Source organism: Cryptomeria japonica, chromosome 7 (assembly GCF_030272615.1).
Source record: "Cryptomeria japonica chromosome 7, Sugi_1.0, whole genome shotgun sequence".
Lineage (NCBI taxonomy): Eukaryota > Viridiplantae > Streptophyta > Pinopsida > Cupressales > Cupressaceae > Cryptomeria > Cryptomeria japonica.
The window spans coordinates 452,611,269-452,622,103 of record NC_081411.1 but is presented as its reverse complement, the minus strand read 5'-3'; positions in this window follow the sequence as shown (position 1 = coordinate 452,622,103).

The following is a 10,835-nucleotide window of genomic DNA, read 5'->3' as shown; positions in this document are numbered from 1 at the left end:
ATCTTGATCTCTTCTTCTATCATCTCTACCCCTTCTTGTATCCTCATTGGATTGAACGTTATTTTGAATTTCTACGTCATCCCTTTTGGGAATGTAAGTTTCCTCATTGGTTCTAGTGTTACTAGGAATTGACGTGTCATTAATTTTGAGACCAAAAATATCCTCATATTGTTTGTTATTAAGGGGGGGTCACTTCTCTTTTGTGTCAATTTGTTCACATCAAAATCTTGGGGGAGTGTAGCACCAAATTTTTCTAACATTAGGAAATATTTTTCTTTGTCTCCCTCCAATATTTTCTCCATAAATTTATTGAATTGAGGATCTTTTTTGATGTCTCTGACATGTTCTGTTATTTCCTCTTCAACTTGTATTTCATCTTCGTGGTCCATGTTTCTATAATCTTCAGTTATTTCAAATGTTTCTATTTCTGTTTCTACAATCTTTCGTCTCTGAGCCCTGGTTAAAACAGGCATACAAGTGTGTTAGATATTGTGCTAGGATTCGATTGTCCAAAAGTTGTTTTGATAAGTGATCAACTGTCAATGTAAATGTGATAAAATGATATGACACGAAAAGATGATTCAAGTGTTTTAAAAGTTTGCAAGTTTTTCGATCTTTGATTTTGGAGTCCAATGATGATGATTTTGATAAAAACCAAGTCCAATAGGAACGATATTGTTGGCAATATAGCATTATAATAGACAATGAAATATTTTTGGCATTTCAATAAGGATATTGAGAAGGTTTTTGCTGATTATGGATATAATTGATTAAGGATGTTTTACTATCTTGATATTATTATTTTGTCATTGATGTCAAGAAATTGATTTTCTAATTCAGTATGATTTTGCCATATCTTGAGAAGTATGATTTAAAAGAGTATAAAGATGTTGGTAAAAGACACAGGAAAGAATATGATGAATAAGGGGATGAATAAGGTATTCAATGGGCAACTATTACCGAGTCAGACAATGATGAGATCATGATGTTTAGATTGTTTTAACATCATACATATGTTGTAAATTGTAAAGGTTAATACTATACTATGTTACCAAGTAAGGAACCTAGTCAGTAAACCCTAAGGTTATCGCTATCGGTTAATGAAGGCGGAATGTCTACCGAGTGAAGTTTAGTATTCACTGAGTTGTTACCGAGTTGTAACCGAGCTCTAATAGAATGCATTAAATGTTTACATGCGATATTTAATGAAGGAAGCTGATGAGCTAGAACTGATTAAATGATTGGTCAGCCATGGATGAAGTTTGTTAATGAATCTAAGGCAAAGGAAAGTCGGCATGAAGATCTATAGCTCATATTGAAGCACAATACCCTGGCACAAGTTCCAAGAAATATATGCAAGTTCCTAGGCAGGGTAAAACATTTTCAGATCGAAAGATACATTGAACCTGGACAAGATTGAAGATCTGATGGCTATGATTGATCATGGGAAATGTGATCAAGGAGATTAAGTAGTTAGCTAATTGTTTATAAATAGGAAACTATTGATAAACAATGTATGCGGGCAAGTGTATGCATAGGGATGCTACATAGTGATTACCGAGCATAGAATCTTGAAGACTTGTTTGAATAACAGAGTATAGAAGCCCAGCAAATGGACAAGATTAGTTCTATGTCTAGATTGTATTGAACAAATAAGAATCTTCTTTAGCATTTTAGATGTGAAGTTGCAGATAGATTTTTATTACTGTTATTTTGTGAAAGTGATAGAAAATCTCTTAACTGAGTGGACTTAACAGTCTTATTTGTAAAACCCTCTAGCAAGGTGACATTCTGATTGAGTGTTTGAAATCCTTTAACAAGGTCACTTCTAGCAAGGTGAAGATCCTAACAGATCTGAGGGAAATCCCTTAACCGAGTGACATCTAGCAATGTGTTTGTAATCTTTAACAGGATTTTCTTTTAACCGAGCATACTCTAGAATAGTATATTTCTTAGTGGGTCCGAAATCCCACAGTGGTTTTTCCCTATTTGGGTTTCCACATTAAATTTGGTGTTATGAGGTTTATGATGTTTATATGCTTTTGATTTTGCATGTTTAACAGTTTTGGTTTTATTACTGAAGTATATGTTACCGAGGTTGAATCTGATGTTTTTATGGAAGATTAAGTTTGTATGATTCACCCCCCCCCTCTCATCTTGTTGGCTATTGGATCTGTACTTATATTAAGTATCAGAACTATCAATTGGTATCAGAGCTTTGGACTCTGAAAGAAAAGTTTAAAGGCACTTGAGTTAAATATCCAAAGATGTATAAGAGGGATGCACCAGAGCTAAACAAGTCAAGTTTCTTTACATGGCAGAAAAGGATGAAGCTGCATCTATCAAGAGTTGCAGAATATGTTGTATACTATCTGGAGAATGATTTTGTTACACCAAGCACCTATCCATTGACTATGGAAGAGATAAATGCAAAGCAAGAACATATTCAAGCAATGATTGAAATAACATCTACATTGACCGATTCAGAGTTTAATGATCTAGAAGGCTACAATGATGCAAAGGCAATGTGGCATAAGCTCATATCAGTGTATGAACGAGATGAACATGTTCAAAGAGAAAAAGTAGATATTCTAAGAGGACAACTTGAATCTATGAGGATGAATGAAGGTGAGAACATCACTCAGTACAGTACAAGACTAAAGGAGATTGTCAATCAAATCAAAGGAGCGGGTGGAACTATTGAGGAAAAGGATATAAGAAGTAAGTTGTTAAGAACCCTTGTACCAGCTTATGCAATCCGAGTCTCTGCAATCAATGAATTGAGGTCTGTACCTAATATGCCAGTTTCTTTAGATGCTACTATTGGTAAGATACATGCATTTGAGTTAAGTAACTTTGATAATAGTGGATCTTCGGTAAATAAAGTTGAAACTTCATTTAGTTCTTTTCATCTTGATGGATCTAATGATTTCAATGAAAGAAAGTATAAGTACTCTGAAGGAGATCACAATGAAGCAAGTGAAAGATTTCGTAAAAACATGGAAGAAGTACACAAACTATATGAGGAAATCAGAAAGCAAGAAGAGTTTGAAGCACTACTAGCCAAAAGGTTACCGAGAGGCAAAGTTAAGTATAAAGGAAAACTACCTTTGAAATGTTTCAATTGTGATAAGATAGGACATATGGCTTCTAACTGTCCTAACAAAGATTCTACTGAAATGAGAGATTACCGAGATGACAGACAGAAAGATAATCATTACAGAGGACACCGAGACTTTAGAAGAAGAGATAGAAAGACATGCTTAATATCTAATGAGGAATCCAATGATGATAAATCAGATGAAACTGATACAGAGGAAGTAGTTTATGTGGCTATCAAAGATGGATCAGATGAAGAAAGGTATGAAGAAAAAGCCCTAATATCTCACATAAACACTAATGATTCTTGGATCATAGATAGTGGATGCTCACATCATATGACAGGAGATAAACACAAGTTTGTTATATTAGAAGATTATGATGGAGGCTATGTTAGATTTGGTAATGATGCACCATGTCCGGTAAGAGGTAAAGGATCTATAACACTTCTTGATAATGAAAGATGCAATGATGTTTATTGGGTTGAAGGTTTGAAATATAATTTGTTGAGTGTAGCACAGCTAAACAACACAGGTTACCGAATAGAATTTCAGAAGGGAATTGTCAAAGTTCATGACAAGAATGGAAAGTTAGCTGCTACCAGAACACAAACAAAAGATAATACATTTCACCTTGACTCAAATCATAATAAGTTTTGTATGCAAAGATAGATGATACCTGGTTATGGCATAAAAGGTTTTGTCATGTAAATTTTGATAATCTAATCAAAATAAGTAAGAAGCACTGAGTAAGAGGTCTACCGAATCTTGAAAAACCTAAGAATGCTATGTGTCGAGGATGCCAGATGGGTAAGATGACAAGATAAAGCTTTACAATTAAGGCTTACACTTCTAAGGGAATTTTAGATCTAGTGCACACTGATCTTTGTGATCATATGAAAATTCAAAGTTATTATGGTGATAAATATTTCATATTATTTGTGGATGACTATTCAAGGATGATGTCAGTAATGTTTCTAAAAGAAAAATCAGAAGCTTTTCAAATGTTTAAATGGTACAAGGCAAGAGTTGAAAATGAAACAAGAAGACAACTGAAATGTCTTAGATCAAATAGAGGAGGAGAGTTCACATCTGATGAGTTCAACTTATTCTACAATGATCATGGTATTAAAAGACAAGTCTCTGCACCGAGAACTCCACAGCAGAATGGAATAGCTGAGAGAAGAAATAGATCTATTGTGGATTGTGCTAGAACACTGATGATTGAAAAGAAGGTGCCACAAACATTTTGGAGAGAAGCAATAAGCACAGCAGTTTACACCTTGAACCGAGTTCAATTGGAGAAAGGTACTTTGAAGACACCATATGAAATATGGTATGATAAGAAACCTAATGTTAGTTATTTTAAAATCTTTGGAAGTGGATGCTATGTTCACAAAGATGATAGGAATGGCAAGTTTGATCAGAAAAGTGAAGAAGGAACATTTCTAGGTTATTCTTCTAGAAGCAAAGCATTTAAATGTCTAATCAAATCATCTAACAAAATAGTAGAAAGTGCAAATGTGAAAATTGATGAATTTGCAGAAAGAAATGATGAAGGAAATTCTAAGGAACCAGAAGACTATGATGAATTTGTCTATGTTCAACTGAGAAGTCTTACCGAGAAGACTGTTGAAGAAAATGAAGAGAATATCCAGTTACTGAGTGATGAAGAAGATCATACAGAGCCTACCGAGCCTATATTAGCCAAGTATGTCAGAAGACATCATGCACCAAGTCAGATTATAGGAGATAAGGATGATCCAGTGATGACAAGGAACAAACTAAGACAGAACACATGTTTGATATCTGAATTTGAACCGAGAATAGTGAAAGAGGCATTCAACAGTGAAGATTGGATAAATGCTATGACAGAAGAGATTGATCAAATCAAGAAGAATGACACATGGACACTAATCCCAAGACCGAAGGACAAGAATGCAATCTATACAAAGTGGATTTTCAGAAACAAGCTAAATGAAAAAGGAGAGGTCATTCGAAACAAAGCAAGACTAGTTTGCAAAGGTTATGCTCAGGAAGAAGGAATTGATTATGGTGAAACTTTTGCACCTGTTGCTAGACTTGAAGGAGTAAGAACATTGTTGGCATATGTTGCTTTCAAAAACTTCAAGGTATATCAAATGGATGTCAAATCTGCATTTCTGAATGGAATATTAGAAGAAGAAGTTTTTATTGAACAACTTGAAAGATTTGTGAAGACAATAATAAAGATCAGGTATGTAAATTGAACAAAGCTTTATATGGTTTGAAACAAGCACCAAGAGCATGGTATGAAAGATTGCACTCTTATTTGATTAAGATTGGTTTTATAAGGACAAGTGAGAATAGCAAAATGTACATGAAGAATGATGAAAATGGAATACTAATCTCAGCCATATTTGTTGATGATATTATATTTTGTGGAAATGACTCTTTATGAAAGAACTTTGGAAATGAAATGAGAAAAGAATTTGAGATGTCAGTAATCGGTGAGATAAAGTATTTTATAGGTTTACAGATACTGCAAATGAAAAATGAGATTTTCATTACTAAATCCAAGTACATAAAGGAAATCTTGAAGAAATTTGGAATGGAGGATTCAAAACCAGTAAGTACTCCTATGACTACCAACTGTAAATTATCAAAGAATGATGAATCTGCATCTGTTGATGAGACACTTTACCGATCCATGATTGGAAAGCTACAATATGTTGTTCACAGTAGACCAGACATAGCACATGCAGTAGGTATAGTTGCAAGATTCTCTGCAGATCCTAAGGAAACACACATGACAGCAATCAAAAGAATTTTTAGATACTTGAAAGGCACTGAGGATTATGGCTTAGTATATCAGAAAGGAAATGATTTTGATTTAAAAGTTTATACTGCTGCTGATTGGGTAGGCAACATTGATGACAGAAAAAGCACAAGTGGAGGAGCTTTCTTTCTAGGAGAAAGACTAGTGAGTTGGCTCAGCAAGAAACAAGGATGTGTTTCACAGTCAACAGCAGAAGCTGAATACGTTGTTGTAGCATTGAATTGTACCAGCATTGCATGGATCAAACAACTGTTGGAAGGTATAAATGAGAAAGTTACCGAGCTAGTAACTATATTCTGTGACAATACTAGTGCCATTAATATTTCAAAAAATCCTGTTATGCACTCTAAGACAAAACACATCTCTATCAAATATCATTATATTAGAGAAGAAGCTCAAGAGAAGAAAGTGGTGTTGGAGTATGTTAGCACAAAGGAACAAATAGCAGATATCTTCACCAAGCCACTACCAAGGGACACTTTTGAATATCTTAGAAGTAAGTTAGGGGTGCTACCCCTATCTTCTACTCACTGACCGAGTTCGGTGAAAGCATCAATCTGATGACTCTATCAAATATCTTTTAGGAGTTGATGCTAATTTATACACTTTAGGATGTTTTCTAAAGGTGTACAGGACATATTACAGGAAATTATATAGGGAATGGGAATTAAAGACAAAATGCTCTGACCAAGACTCAGTTGATACACAACAGCAGGAATTCACTTCATACAAGAAGAAATTGTGTTTCAGTTCTTTACTTTTTGGCATTGTTGTCAAAGGGGGAGAAGACTGAGAAGACTGAGATTGGAAAGAAGACTGAAGCAAAGAGGAGAAGTCTAATGTATGGGGGAGAGCATTTCAGCATTTCAGAATCACAGCAATCTGAATCTTTTAAGGTCAAATCAATTGGTTTTGCCATCAATGCCAAAGGGGGAGATTGTTGGCAATATAGCATTATAACAGACAATGAAAGATTGTAGGCATTTCAATAAGGATATTGCGAAGGTTGTTGATGACTATGGATATAACTGATTAAGGATGTTTTACTCTCTTGATATTATTATTTTTTCATTGATGTCAAGAAATTGATTTTCTAATTCAGTATGATGTTGCCATATCTTGAGAAGTATGATTTAAAAGAGTATAAAGATGTCGGTAAAAGACACAAGAAAGAATATGATGAATAAGGGGATGAATAAGGTATTCAATGGGCAACTATTACCGAGTCAGACAATGATGAGATCATGATGTTTAGATTGTTTTAACATCATACATATGTTGTAAATTGTAAAGGTTAATACTATACTATGTTACCAAGTAAGGAACCTAGTCGGTAAACCCTAAGGTTATCGCTATCGGTTAATGAAGGCGGAATGTCTACCGAGTGAAGTTTAGTATTCACCGAGTTGTTACTGAGTTGTAACCAAGCTATAACAGAATGCATTAAATGTTTACATGCAATATTTAATGAAGGAAGATGATGAGATGGAATTGATTAAATGATTGGTGAGCTGTGGATGAAGTTTGTTAATGAATCTAAGGCAAAGGAAAGTTGGCATGAAGATCTACAGCTCAAATTGAACCACAATACCCTGGCACAAGTTCCAAGAAATATATGCAAGTTCCTAGGCGGGGTAAAACATTTTCAGATCGAAAGATACATTGAACTTGGACAAGATTGAAGATCAAATGGCTATGATTGATCATGGGAAATGTGATCAAGGAGATTAAGTGGTTAGCTAAATGTTTATAAATAGGAAACTATTGATAAACAATGTATGCGGGCAAGTGTATGCACAGGGATGCTACATAGTGATTACCGAGCACAGAAGCTTGAAGACCTGTTTGAATAACAGAGTATAGAAGCCCAGCAGATGGACAAGATTAGTTCTATGTCTAGATTGTATTGAACAAATAAGAATCTGCTTTAGCATTTTAGATGTGAAGTTGCGGATAGATTTTTATTACTGTTATTTTGTGAAAGTGACAGAAAATATCTTAACCAAGTGGACTTAACAGTCTTATTTGTAAAACCCTCTAGCAAGGTGACATTCTGATTGAGTGTTTGAAATCCTTTAAAAAGGTCACTTCTAACAAGGTGAAGATCCTAACAGATCTGAGGGAAATCCCTTAACCGAGTGACATCTAGCAATGTGTTTGTAATCTTTAACAGGATTTGCTTTTAACTGAGCATAGTCTAGAAGAGTATATTTCTTAGTGGGTCTAAAATCCCACAGTGGTTTTTCCCTATTTGGGTTTCCACATTAAATCTGGTGTTATGAGGTTTATGATGTTTATATGCTTTTGAGTTTGCATGTTTAACAATTTTGGTTTTATTACTGAAGTATATGTTACTGAGGTTGAATCTAATGTTTTTATGGAAGATTAAGTTTGTATGATTCACCCCCCCCCTCCCATCTTGTTGGCTATTGGATTTGTACTTATATTAAGTATCAGAACTATCAGATATATCCTATGATGTGGGACAAGGTTGTCCTGACCAAACGTTTTTAGTTTCATGACAAAGGAAGGTAGATCCTGATGAGAAACTATGTTTTGAGTGATCAGTTTATCAAAGAGGGTGATGATGCACTTTGAGATGTTAGATCTTGAACTTGTTGAAGGTGAATACTTGAAAATCTTGAGGTGTCTATTTATAGAATCCGATTTGATAGATGATAACTTGACCAAGTGAAACAAGGAGACAATCTAAGCACAGAGTGATAGATAACAGGTGTTTATGCTCGCTGTAAACTGAACAAGCAAATATGACAGATCTGAAAAATATATGCAAGAAGACAGTTCTGGACAGACAGAGACATAAATTCGTACGACACCTTATACAACCCCGAACGACAATTTAGACAAGCTCATATGACAAACCAAAAATTTCGCACAACAAAATTTACAAACTTGTACGAGCTTTCTCACATAACCAGACGACAAAAGATGACACAAAATTCTCTGCCAAAATGACTCATACAACAATTCCCACTGGGCTTGACAATAAAAGATAACACAAAGTTTTCTACTAAGATGACTCGCACGACAATTCTCACTGGACCAGATGATAAACTAATGCCTCGTACGACAAACTAACAAACTCGTATGACAGAGGACAGAATAGAGACAAAAACTTTGTTTGGGTAGATTTTTTATCAATGAAGTTTGATGTTTTGCTTCTGTTTTCCAGTTTTTTAGATGTCTGATTTTTTGTTTTAGGGACGAAGACACAGGAAACACGTGATATGATAAGTGATCTCAAGCACAGTATGCTGCCTAACAAATTTGGCTGAGAGAGAAAACCTTTGCTTGCAAAATTAGGTACACACCCAATAGATAATCAGAATATGGTCGATGAGTCTCACGCAATGGATTCTCAACGTCGTATTATCTGAATCCAAACACTAATGGGGGCACGATATGGCAAGTGGCTTGGGAGAGTTACTATCTCTCTTGCACAAATATTATCCCGCTTTCGGAGGTGAATTAAGTAGCTTCTAATTTTAATCGGAACTAGTAAGGGATCCATTCGACGCGTCGGGGTATAAACTCAATTAAGAGTTCTCCCAGCCTTGAAAACCAAGGTTTGATATACCCAAAGGTACGGAGGAGAGCTATTCCCAAGCACTATCGTTGACTTGATTTTCATCAAATCATGTTTATTTTATAGTGGGTTTGAGTAATTGGTATTATTTGTTCCCACTTGGGTCATTCCCCTCTCACCGGCCTTAATGGCTTTGGCCTTATAGGCTCCTCGGGAGGGCAAGCCCTCTAAAAGATATGCACTATTGAAAGAACAAGATGAGTCTGGCTTTTTGATCACCTAAGAAAGGTGAGAGCATACTCACCTATCATCAAAACACATAAGACATGTTTGTTCATTTTCATTAGCCAAAACAAGTGTGCCTAGAAAATTTAAAGAAGACATAAAGTTTGGTTGAGTCCTCCTAGGCAGCCTGCAAAATAGATACGTTAGTAGTCATGATGTGTTTTGATGAAATGAAGCTTTGACAAGCGTAATCTTTGACAATCGTCCTGCAAAAACTAGTTAGGCTTCTAAAAAAATCACAAACAGACCAGGGTTAGCATTAGTAATAATCAAATTGAAGCATGAAAACCCTAAAATGCAATTTGTTTTGAAAACACAGAAGCAGAATTTCGTACAATAATTCTCACCTGATCGTATGACGATTCTCACCTGGTTGTACGAGGGCACAAAGGATCTTGTACGAGATAGAAAGGGAACTCGTACAAAATTCTGAATCAGATCTGGCCAGAAACCTGCTATATTTAAAATTTGATGATGTTAAGAGGCCAAAAATAAGATTTCTGACCCCACGGTGGGTGCCACAATGTCGTGCCTGTGAAGTGTGATACCTACAGCTACAACACAAACACTCAATAGATCATTACAAGCATGGTTAGTAAATTAAGAAGCAAATGAAAGATGAACCATGGCAAAGCGGCCTATCGCCTCCTAAGAGATGTGAGTATGGATTTTCTCTCAGATCTGGATAAGTAATATGAGTGACTTGACTACACCTAGATGGAGGATTTGAAATAATAATGATATGCAAACATGAGATTGATTAAGCTAGATTGATCCAAGAGACTAATTAAGCTAAATATATGCATGATTAAGCTATGATAATGGTGCAATTAAGCTAGAAAAGAGATTGATTAAGCTACATGATTCAACAATTATGCTAGAAAATGATCAAATTAAGCTAAATCTAAGATGAAATTGCCTACAAAAATAATGCTCAAATGATATGCCTATAGTAACAATGCCTAAATTGATAATGAGATGGGATCCTTTGTGCTCCAAAATGGGGGATATTTATAGGATTTCCAAGGCCAGGGATGAGGTGGCAGGAATCAATGGTCAAGATTGAGTTTAAAGATATCAAGGGTGA